Here is a 13,179-nt window from a genome sequence, read left to right as displayed (position 1 = left end):
TTTTACCATCAAAAATACGTATTGAAACGTACTTATTATCATAACACGTTTACACGTGCTTTTACTAGACATACTTTTTATAAAGCGTTTCATCCGAGCATGTTTTTAATGTAGTGTTTACTATCACTTACTAAAACTTTTAAAAGTGCTGTCACTGGTCAGTCACACCACAGTTTATAAAGTGTTTCAAACGAGGATGTTTTTAATGTAGTGTTTACTATCACAACACTTTTAAAAGTGCTGTCACTAGACACACCACAATTTAAAAAGTGTTCATGATCGCGACACGTGGAATGGTGTATCAACCAGCGGAACGTTTTAAGCGTTTTCTATCACAATACCTATTGAAAAGTGTTTCTGTCAGAAACAAATATTAAACAATGTCTATTGTCACAGCACTATTTAAATCTTGAAAGTATTTGTTTCAGAGACACATTTTAAAAAGTGTTAACATATTAATTACAAACATCATTATCAATACACGTAAATAACTGCATCCGAAATACATTTTGGAAAGTGTATGAGCAAATATAATCATATGACACGCTTTGCAATATGCACAGTAATCATCATAACATACGATAAACAGATCACATGGTCAAGTATTTATTACTAAATATAAACATTAATAAGCCAAGATTGTGCATAACGTATCAAAAAACAAGGCATATATTATACATATAGTGTTTATGGAAAATTATGACAATCGCATGAAGGATTGATTTTTGAAAAGAAATAAGTCCCCAACTTATTTATATCAGAATTAGTGTTTTTACTGAAATTCAAACTTCCGTGAAACTGTAACACCGTGCACTATTTAAATATTGAAAAGTGTTTGTTTCAGAGACACATTTCAAAAAGTGTTAACATGATTACAAACATCATTATCAATACACGTAAATAACTGCATCCGAAAAACATTTTGGAAAGTGTATGAGCAAATATTATCATATGATGCGTTTTGTGATCAAGCACTTTGCAATATGCACAGTAATCATAGCGTACAATGGACAAATCACACAATCTAGTCAATATTCTAAATATAAACATTAATAAGCCGAGTTTGTGCACGTATACAAAAGGCAAGACATAGTGTGTATAGTGTTCATGGAAAATGATGACAATCGCATGAAGGAGTGTTTTTTGAAAAGAATAAAGTCCCCAACTTATTTACATCTGATTGTGTGTTTTTACTGAAATTCAAACTTCCGTGAAACTGTAAAACCGTGAAATATAGACACATCAAAACAGATGATGAGTAAACTGAAACAAATAATAGCATTGACGTGTTTGATGTTTGCATTTGACCCGTGCTCTTGTACAATGGGATGACGTAGCAACCTTGGAATTGTTGACGTATCTAAGGTATTTATTATCCCATTGTGTAACGGTTAATTTGGCCGAGTAAAAGACATGACATGCCCACATGTTGGTAGATTAAAAAGAGAGATTTTGGCAGGTTTTGAACATTGAGAGCTGTTCTCTTGTCGACGTTGTGTGATATCTTCAATAATAAAGATGTAGAAGTAGACCCTAAACGATACCCCGACACCTTTGTAGGCGAGAATACTATCACGGGGTAAATTCTTCTCCTCTGGGGTTCTCCACACGTATCGGGGGGGGGGGTCTCGTCTCGTCTCTCTATCGCGTCCCCTTGAGGTACGGGATCGGGAAAGTCACTTAAACCTCAGACTAGTTGTATTACTAGTCTGAGCTTAAACTTTACAGTCAAATAAGACACACACAACGAAATACGTTTCAACTCTGTCTTAGTCGGTCAGTCGAGCACTCTGTAAGACACAGCGCCCTGGGGAAAAGTCCCCAAGACTATCGCAAGGCTGACCCAAATCTCGCCCAAGACTGCGTCAAGACTCGCCCCACGACTCTCCAGGACTGCGTCTGTTCTGGTGTACACGCCAAGACCAACTAAAACTCTCTTTATTCATTTTCAAAACCTTAACCAATTACAAAACAGTAAAAAGACTCTAGGGCGTAACCTTCAATCATACAGCCAATCACACTAAGTACTGAACACGTCATATCTTTTGATTAATCGTTCACTATATTAATAACTGCGAATACCAACTGTCAGAAATAGAGGTCCGGATGGCAACGGTATATCGTAATTAGTTCCAAATCACTATCATATTGTCAACGTCAGTTTATATTTATGGGTACTAATGGTCTTGCAATAACATTCCACAGTTGACATCAATATACATCATTCGTCCTGGACTACGACCAAAGCACCGCATAAGCTTGAAATCGCAAACTCATGAGAATGTGTTGTCTGGTCTCGACTAGTTCCGTCTTCTTGCCTCACCATTTAACCTTTATCAGTAGATGTCATGGTAACCACTATTAAGCCGACTGGCCTCATCATTTAACCTTTATCAGTAGATGCCATGGCAACCACTATTAAGCCGAAATATAAATCATGATAATACCCACAAGATTCCCCGGAAACCAAGGAATTTAAATTCTTTAATTTCATACCATTATCAAGGGGAAAATTCTTCTCTCGGGGTTCTCCACACTTGCCAGGGGGGAATCTCGTCTCGTCTCTCTATCGCGTCCCCTTGAGGTATGGGATCGGGGAAGTCACTTATACTTTTACAGTCAAATAAGACACACACAACGAAATACGTTTCAACTCTCGTCTTAGTCGATCAGTCGAGCACCCTATAAGACACAGCGCCCTGGGGAAAAATCCCCAAGACTATCGCAAGGCTGACCCAAGACTCTCTTAGACTGCGTCAACACTCGCCCCAAGGCTCTCCAGGACTGGACTCAGACTCTCCAGGACTGGTCTCTCGACTGCGTCTGTCTGCTGTACTCCCCAAGACCAACTAAAACAACTTTATTCATTTTCAAAACTCTAACCAATTACAAAACAGTAAAAAGACTCTAGGGCGTAACCTTCAATCATAAAGCCAATCACACTAAGTACTGAATACGTCATATCTTTTGATTAATCGTTCACTACATTAATAACTATGAATACCAACTGTCAGAATTAATAGTCAGAATAGCGACGGTTATCTCGTAATTAGTTCCAAATCACTGAGTCGAGTTCCGTCCAAAACTTCAAATAGGCCTAAACGATGACAGGCATAACACAGCAATTCGCTAATAATCAGCTAATTAAGTCGGTTAACAGATACGCAAAAACAAATTCATGACATCATCTTCAAACTCTTCATTCTGTGATATGAATGAACATGTCCAATTTGTTGTGATACTGGTTTCTGGAATACGGTGAAACAAATGAAAATTCATTAATTTCACAGAATCATTCTCAATAGAATTCAAACCCATGCTTACCAAATTCACGCTTCTGCATCTATGTATTAAATCAATTCCATTCCATTTCATTCATCTTTCAATCCCTAAAACGAAGCAGTGTGGTATTTTAAATGTATATTTACCTAACCATAGTATTTCTGGCACAGATGACGAGGACAACCTACAATACGAAAGGTATCTCAAAAAGCCTAGCAACCTAAATCATTATTCAATACTAGTTTTATATTGTAATGTATTTATGGAATTTCTAAGTAATAGTTGTGTGTTATCAGAGACTTAGAGGGGCTCATTTAGGTTATACGCAAATTCGCACAAGAGGATGGTTATCACTATTCCAACATTGTCACTCCACCCAACAGAATTATAGCTATCAAGAGAATGAATAAATGATTGGGTCACATGACGCCGGTCTAGCATTAAGAAGTTTATATGAAAATTCGCCACATATTTTTTTTTTGTATAACCGATCACTAGTTTACCAACAATATTCTTGGCGCGCATTTATCTATTTGTTTTATTTATCGTACAAGCTTTCGAATTACCAATGATTCAAGAATACGCGTACCACGAAGAAATTGAGACGCCGTTTGAGTGACTAATTTTATTGAATTTCTGAAAATGTAGGAATAAACATTTCAAATATAGCTACGCAAAAAAATTTAAACAAGGCATGGAAGGCTGGTATTGTGCTGGAAATGTCTTGTCAGGTGGGGCACTCACATGGAAGAAGTATACGTAATGTGCCTCGGTTCAAACTGGTTTCTCGAAAAATCCCTAGATACGAATCAAACTTTTTCATAAACATGCGCTTATTCAGGCAAAATTTGGACTAACATTTCCAAAATTTCGCCATTTTTACCCGAAACTGCCTTTTTCGCATTCGCTTTCGCAGTTTTTCGTCATTTTCAGACCAAGATTCACCGAGAACAAGGTTATTGTTTTGACATGTCAACAGAGGAGAAGGGTAAGCCAAACATATACTAATAATTTACACGTAATAACGCACATCCATCCATTTTTTTAATTTACCTAAATATATAGTTAAAATGTTTTTTATAGACTTGCTTAAAAGTTATATTGTTTTTTAAACTTTTTCTAAGTAAGTCTAAGTTTACTATGAAAATAACTGATCCCACGCACTTTTTCACGCTTGTCAATACTGGTATACGTTTCCTAAAGGTTGCGCCCTCTAGTGAACGAAGCGATTCTCTTGTGGCCCGGAAATTGTTGACAGGAAGGCCATTCACATCGTCGGCATTGCATTGATCTGTCGCCCATCTGTGAAAAAATCATTTTTTTGAGCGAGATTACTATGTTTAAAATATATATATGGGTAACAAAATCACATTTTAAAATGTAAAATTATGAGGGTACTGCATGTCGCGCGTAACACCAGGCGCGGGGAAAAAGTACTGCACCAGTTCCCGGCATTTATATAATTGGAAGAATAACGTTCAGCCGGAGAGGGTGCATGAACTATCGGATAGTGTTCTGTTCCTCGATGCACGTAAAACAAATCACTGCCGCGGATTATAAACAAATATATATGACCGGTATAAGTTTACGAAAATTGTTCAAGATGTAAGTTTAGTATTTCAATTACAATGTATTTAATAAAATTAATAACATGTCGCATGTTATGTTCAAAGTGTCCATAAACATTCTATCATGGCAAACAACGGAAATAAGGCCCCGGTTTCGAAATTTGGATTGAAACTTTCATACGTCATGAATTAACCAATCAGCGTTGAGTTCACTTTTAGATCAGGAGCACTGATCGTATCAGTGTACTTGCCGCTAGAGAAAAAAATCTTCGCCAATAAAATTGTACAGTGTCAATTTTGATTTTAATATTCATAAAACACAAAGTACATCTATTTGCTTTCCATTTCTGTGTCTTGAAGGATGTGTCTGACCGTACCGACATCTTGCAAAGTTACTCACCCCGCCCAAGATTCAAGCAGTTTAATTGGTAGAGTGAACAGGAAGGACAGGTTCGTTGATGACCTATGATAATCTGAAAGTGTACTTTACCTCACCCTTCTAGTGTTAATCTTCAAGTGCCAATAAAGGCAGTGTTTTAAGACTTTATATAATTAAATTTAATGTTTGTTCTTGAGTATATATATAATTGACCAGGATATCCTTGTAACTTTGCAATAAATAAATAAATAAATAAGTTGCCACAACCCAGCGCATCGTCCATTCGCACAGTTCGTAACATTATACCTTGAAAATTCAAGATTGTCCCAGTCTCTACATGCAAATCAGTGGCGGATCCAGCAAAATGTATTGGGGGGGGGGTCCAAGCTACGCTTAAGATATACGGACCGTAAATCGCAGAGAAGCTATGCGTAATCCAGATAATATAAATCGTCATGCGTTTGGGGGGCATGCCCCCCCCCCCTGACCCCCCCTCTGGATCCGCCACTGATGCAAATGCAATAACCATAAACACTAAAATACAGCACAATGCTCATCAATAGGTAGTTTTCAATTACCGATAGAGGGCGCCTATCACACTAATTGCTGCGCCTTCAAGTTGTCGGCTCGTGTGTACTTTCATCTGAAATGACAAACCAGTCACCGGTTACCTGCATGTACAAAGTCACTTATGATGCATTCCAAAAACGTGTTTTTTATGTTGAGAAACCAAGCCACTACAAAACAAAGAACAGTTAAAGCGGGAGAGTCGTCACCTGCGCATGCGTCAGAAGGTCATAGTGTGTTGTTGTTTACAAACAAGCGTCTACCCATGAGCCTTTGCGTTTTTAGCGTGTGTTGTTATCGTCGCTTGGGACTCAATTGCCGCGCGTGCGCAGGTGACGACCCTCCCGCTTAAAATCTGAGGTTTTATTGCATAAAATAACTCGTACACATGCTCGTGATGCCAAAATACTAGTATGTCACGATTATTTACTAAATTGACAGATGGGAAGTCTGTACGTCACAGAGATACGTATAATTCACTATATACAAAAGTAGCATTCACAAACAACTTAAATAAATAACAATTTCAGACAACATGTTGCCAACGTGATAATAATTGTAAATACATAACAACACACGAAACGAGTATACAACAAGACACCGTAATGTGTGCGTATTCATATTGTGGATCAGTCGTCCTTGAGGTTAACGCCTATAAATTACTGCGTTTCTCTTAAACTGTATACTAGTAGTTTTCTTCCCAAATGGGTGGCTCCACCTTCTGACATAAATCACAAATATAAGTATCCAATTAAAAAGTGTATTGTGATCCCATTAATTGTTATAAGAATGACCCATGGATTTCAAATGGCTTCGTATTCCCTTATGAATTACATCCATGAACTGAATATTGGGGAAATGTTCATTTCTACTGATATTTACTTTCACCGTGACTGTTTTGTTATTTGAGCATATTGAATGTTTTAAATCCACGGGCTAGATTTCATTGTAAATTCACATTGTTCCTGACACTGTTGAGTAGATTTCCATTAAAATGGTTGCGTCTTCAACTTCTTCTTTTTCATCAACTTTATGTATGAAATATTATACGCGATTGGAAATGTAAGAAAAAAATATGCCATTTAACGTCACTACGTAAAAATGAAAGATGAAAATGCAAAAGGCACAAACATTATTGAAATGTATCGATCTTCCATCAACTGTTGGCAGATAACTAACAGCAACAGCAACTTAGTTCTAACTAATATTCGCTCACCGGCCGTTATGGTAACAACCAGCTGGGTAAATTGATTGATTAATTGATTGATTGTCGAGAGTATAAAGGAAATCTGCGAATGACAGTGAGTGCAAAGGTTATTTCTCATAACCAACCACAATCAATTAAAATGCATGCTATAAACATATTAACCGTATTACGACTGTCCTGGGTGTAACACGGATCATATACTCTGAGATAATAGACCAGGTAATAAACACACACCTATATCGTACAGCTATTAGTACAGTCATAATGGTACTTCATTTAAATGTTGATTCGCGTCGAAGATATCGACTATCGATAACTTTAAATTGTTACTACTTTCTGTTATTTTTCAGGTGAAAGTCATATTGTCCAGCAATTGTTTTTTTCCGCAACACTCTGGTGAACGGCGTGGCACTCTCTTGATTATTTTTAGCGCGTCTGTTCACTCTCGTAGTCATTAAGGGTAGTCTGTTAGATTCATCTTCGTTCATCTGCATGGTGTGTGTACACGTTTTATTCCACCCCACCGTTCTCAACTTACGGCCTTGCGACGCTGTGGTGTTTCTCATGTAGCTTGGAATGTTCCATTCCTCTAAACCCTGTTTTCTACTTCTCTGACGCGTCATTGACGACGTCGGTCTAAACGGGTACAGAAAATGAAAACGATCTCGGTATGACCACATGTACGTTTCGCCCGTCGTTTGTAGCTTACCAGCAGCCGACTTCGGGCGATGATTTTCAGGGCATATTTCCGTTGAATATTTTCTGTATGTCCCAGGTGGCTCAGCAATGCTAACTCTGCGGACTGGTTTCGGTGGGAGAGATTGCTGTGGACGTGACGCCAACAATGCCGCGCCGTCAACGTCTTTACTTTGAACATCTGCCGGTTTAGGTGATAATAATTCAGGGGCTGAGCCTTCCTCGCTGCTATGTGAAGTACTCGACAGATCATCGCATTCTACCCCCTCGTCTTCGGCTACAGCCGGGCTTGGTGGTTGATCGTCTTTTTCAAGAGATGATGTCAGCGTATCTGACTCACACTCATCAGAAGACTGGTCGCTTGACGACAATGAAACATCGGAAACTGATTGTAATTTTTCCGACGTCGTGTCCCAAAATTTTGTTTCATTTTCGATCGACACTTTCTCGATTTCAGTGTTTTTACTGACAACAGTTCTTCCGTGGGAGCCCTTAGATGTAGGTATTCGCCTGACAGTACACTTTCTTTTCATCCGAGAATTGTACATGTCGCGCGACTCACCGTTTTCTGGTTCCATTTCTAGTCGTAAAATCAATTCATCTATGGGTTGCCCTGAGTTACGACCATGCTGTTTTGTCCGAGTCGACACAAACTGCCTTTCTGCTCGATGTATAGTGTTCTCGTGGTTTTCATTGCGCCCTTGTCTAAGTACAAGTCCGTGAATACTGATGGGAGGTGTTTTGTCATCACCTCGCTCTTCAACTTTCCTTTCAGTCGATGTCTTTGAGTTCAAAGTCACGACTTGTTCATATTCAACCACGGCGTTCTTTGCCTCTGAAAGCGATGCGAGTAACCATTTCGGTGTATGTGTTTTAGACTTTTGGCGTTTTTTAAGAAACGGACGAAATTCCATTGCAAGTCCGCTTATAGAATCTTACTCGTCGCTTTGCTTCCTCGTGCCACTCCACAGATTTGACCGGTGACGCTCGATACCGACTAACCTTTTAGACCGGCACCCTTGTCGCACTCTGACTCTCACACCATGTGACGTCACTTCGAGACACAGCGCATTTGTTTCTTTCTGGTTCCCATCAACAATGTTGCCCCGTACCATACTCCATTAAACAAACTAAATAACACAGGTTACAGAGATTAGCTTCGCCTGGGGACAAACCGTCAGGAAACACGAATGCTATTGAATCCGGCTGGAAGAGCAGAGTAACTTCTAATTATACAACAATATTTTCAAAATAACGACACTAACCTATCGGCGAAGGCGTGTTTTATATTAGGATAAGTAGATGTAAATAGTATTAATTCCTCTTTACAGCGAGCTTTATGTGCCGTACACGATAATCTTGTACTTAATCACTTCTGAAGTATGTATATACCAAACGCTGAAATAGTTGTTTGATGTAGTGTCAATACATGTTTAAAACTGTCTGACTCGTATCCTTTATTTCACGCCAAATAACCACCTCAACAAGTAGAAGTGGTGTTCACCGCGTAGTTTTTTAATGTTCCACAATGACCCCTTCAGCCCCCGGTAAATCATTGGATGGGGGATCTTCACAGAATGGAGTGGGTTGTGCTACCTTTCCTTAACAGTGGCAGTTTTATTAGACAATTCTCAGCGCTTCAATACAAGCAGGTCATAACATTAACAAAGGATCGATAGGTGTACGTCAGGAAATTACTAGTATGTGACAGAAGGGGGATTGGTTGACAAGGTTATTACGACACGATTTAAAAATGAAGTATATGATGAAAAAAAATAATTTGTGTATGACTACTACGTTTTTAATGACACGAAGACTAAAGTCGTCACATGCTGTCGTCTCGGGATCGCGTTCAATTCGTGGATTGACATCACCACCCGGCGTAGATAACACATGTGCTGTTAATAATCAACGACTTTCAACTGTTTACAACGAGAATGCCCAGAATGCGGTATTGTTTGTTATATGTAATTATCAAATATGAATGTATATTATTACCGGGTGATAATAATCATTGTCATTTCATTTAAGCTTAATGCCATACCTTATCTTTTAATTCCCCCCTCGAGGCTGTAATGGACATAGGTCAACCAAATTGAGTCGTGAATTCAGTGAATTTTATGACGGTCTGAACAATTCCTAGTCCCAGTCTGACATTCGGCGCTGATGTAATTCGGGCATGTATATGTCGACTGGGACCTACAGGTCAGATCAAATTCAAACGATACTTTTCCCTAAGCGGGTCACTGCACAAGTTCTGCATCATTCAGTAAGTTGTTTTATGACGTCTTGTACTTGTTGATTTATTGCATAAATCGGCAGCTTTAAACTACTTTAAATGTCATATCTTGAAAACAGCCGGCCAATAATTATGCATGTTCAGACTGTACGTTATTGTCTAGTCTCCTACATTATTCGTAGATTCCCTTCGTGTTCTCATACATGCTTGTATAGAATTAAAACAGGTTGTCCTCACATCATCACTTGAGGGCGCTTATGGTCAACCGAGTGTCGCCGCACATACCGTTCATTGTATTAATATAAGCAGAGATCATCCCACAGGGGTGGGCGCTTAACACTATATAATTCGCCCAGTGTCAAATTGATCCACCCGACTAAACTAAATTCGATAGAGCGCGAAGGGGCGGTTTTGCTACGATGGTTTGTTTTTAAACAGCATAACTTGACTGCCAGTAACGATATATGTCACACTTTCCCAAACATGAAATGTTTAAAAAATCACTCCGACACAGACATGCATTTTGCCGATTGCAGACAAGACTCACTGGATCCAATTTAGTCAAAATCTGATGTATTCTATGGCATGCACTTCATTTTACACTATTGCGTATTTTTGATTGTTTCCTATTACGTACATAATATTTGTGTATGAACTTTCGCGATAACCAGCAAATAATTCATTAATTAAAATATTTGAAAATATATAAATAATAAAATAAAATAAACCCAAACTGGGATCTTATTGTAATTAAATTGGTTTGTGAAATATTTTTAATACAAGCAATAAATCACATAGAGACGTCGAATTGTGATACTATTATTTGTATTTTATGATTGAATATCGCAGACCAAAACCAAATCAAACATGCGCATGCTCACTCGACACGATAATCAGATTATGTGCTAGATTAGAATTCTGCGTTTATTTACAAACAAAAAAAACATAATAATAATTGTTTTCAGTGATATTGAAGTAAAATTAGAATTCTAAATATACATCAAGTTAGGATAAATTGCTTCAATGTTTCCAATCTTGAAGAAATTGCTAAAAACAGACAAAAACTAGTGTTCATAGATGGGTAAATCACAAAAGTGGGTGTTCATTTGCATATAATAATGTGACAACAGTAAAATATTGAATGTCCGTATGACAACACATGTGTATTAAATTTTGTCTTATTTTAAGTCCGCTTGTCGTCACGTTTGATAATATAGCGACATGACTTTTCAATCTGTTCAAGTTCTTGGATGGACGCTTTTCTTTTTTCGGCAACATTCAATTCTTTGACGTCGTCTCTCGGAGCAGGTACCCGCAGTTTTTGTGTGTAGATCGGTGGTAGCGACTGTGGCGGTCCATATGTTCGTATCTCGAGTTCAGAACCTAAATCGGTCTGCTGCTGTTCTTGTCCTTTGTATCCGACGCCTACGATGGCTTTACGCCGAGAAGTCTGTGTTTGTGACAGATATGTCTTTTCGTCTGTAGTTTTACTGCGTTGTGGCCTTGGTCTCACCTCCATGACGTCTTCGGGCAAAGAGCCATCGTTGATGCGACTGTTCTTCAGCGCAAGTATTGTCACCTTTTTGGTGTTCATGTTAGGTCCGTCGTGGTGTTGTTAAATGGTAGCAGTGATGTGTTGACAACCTGTTGATGCACTGTTGCACCGTTTCTTAGGGAAAGACTTTTCAACGCCCGGTTTTTGGTCACGCTTGCTTCAGGGCTTCAGGACTAGAAATACCAAGTGTTGTAGCAACTTCCGGGCGACTTAACGTGAAAATAAAAACACAAGGTTACCGTAATAGATCAATACGCAACACACCGTTCTGAAAGTAATGTTGGAGATAACCTCCGTTTGTATGATAGTGATTCGTTCTTGGTTCTCTTTGCAGTATCGATCTATTTTTCTAACGACCGTATAATCGATACTTTAATGCACTCTCAATGTTAACTATTTGTGCGAGTTTCTAGCAGCATGATCGGTCATAATAGTTTGACAATATAATTTCAATTTTGTTAATCTCCGACTTCTTTGTGTGATTCAATGTGTAAAGCAAATCCATTGTTGTACTCAAAATAAAGCTGGCGGGCGCAATGACAGATTGAATTGACAAAATAAACGGATACCTTTGAATAAATGGTTCTGTCATATCCCAAGAGTGACGTAATGTCATAAATCATGGGCGGATTTAGAGGGGCGGGCCCCTATTTTTAACAACCAACTGGGCTTCGCGCCATCGGCGCTCCCGAACTTGGCATTCGGCCAACTTACCCCCCCCCCCTATTCCAGAATCCTAGATCCGCCCCTGTATATGTTGCACAAAATGGACGACTTCCTCATTCAAAGTCACATACAAACATTCTTTCAGAGTGGGTGGTGGATAATTATATTTTATAGCGAGTGGGAATAATGAAAAGCGATTTGATGAAATAAAAACGCGGTAATAAGAAATCATCAGGGAGTTTCGGGTTAGAATTCTCAGTTTCACTATTTTCAAGTACATGATGCAGAACCAAACTGAATATCATTGTCGTGAATGGAACCTTGCAAGTTTGTAGTTGTTATATTTTTCACTTGCACATTTGGCATTTTTACTGCCGAAGTTTGCTAAAAAGCCCTTAACACAATTCATTTTAATAACAATTTTAATGGCATGTAAATAGCAACATCAACCCTATCATTATAACAGATACGCGTTATTAGTGTGTAAATGTGTATTATTTACAAGAATTTCTTGTTAATAATAATGCTAATATCAAATTAAGTGATTTTCTCTACAAGTTATATATGACCTCACAAATTGGACTGGCCCAGCCGTGGCAATTTGGATAATATATTTTTCAAAATCTTGGTCGCGTGAGCCAACATAGGTCTGATGCCGATCGGCCGGCGAGGGCCCACTCACGCCTACATACCTGAAAAGGAAAAGGACGTCGTCGTTTACCGCGCCCTCTTGCGGTGGCTCTAAACTGCGCTGTCTTTTTTTCCGTTCTTTTCAAAAGGCCAGTCAGTTTTTGATGCCTTTCACGTGCATGAAGCCGACTTGATTCAAAATTAGAAAAGATATATGCAAAGTTGGCCAATTGTGAAAAGAAAATATTTTGAATTGTCGATGTTCGTGGTCAGACCAGTCTCGAAATCTGGTGGCCCGCCCGCCCCTTATCAAATGTTACCGTTTTGCAAACATTATTTACATAACAAACCCAAAGATTGTCAAACCGGAGATTATGACTGTAAAAAAAA

The sequence above is a fragment of the Saccoglossus kowalevskii genome, chromosome 10 (genome assembly GCF_978046115.1).
Source record: "Saccoglossus kowalevskii chromosome 10, keSacKowa6.1, whole genome shotgun sequence".
Classification (NCBI taxonomy): domain Eukaryota; kingdom Metazoa; phylum Hemichordata; class Enteropneusta; family Harrimaniidae; genus Saccoglossus; species Saccoglossus kowalevskii.
This window is presented reverse-complemented; position numbering follows the sequence as displayed.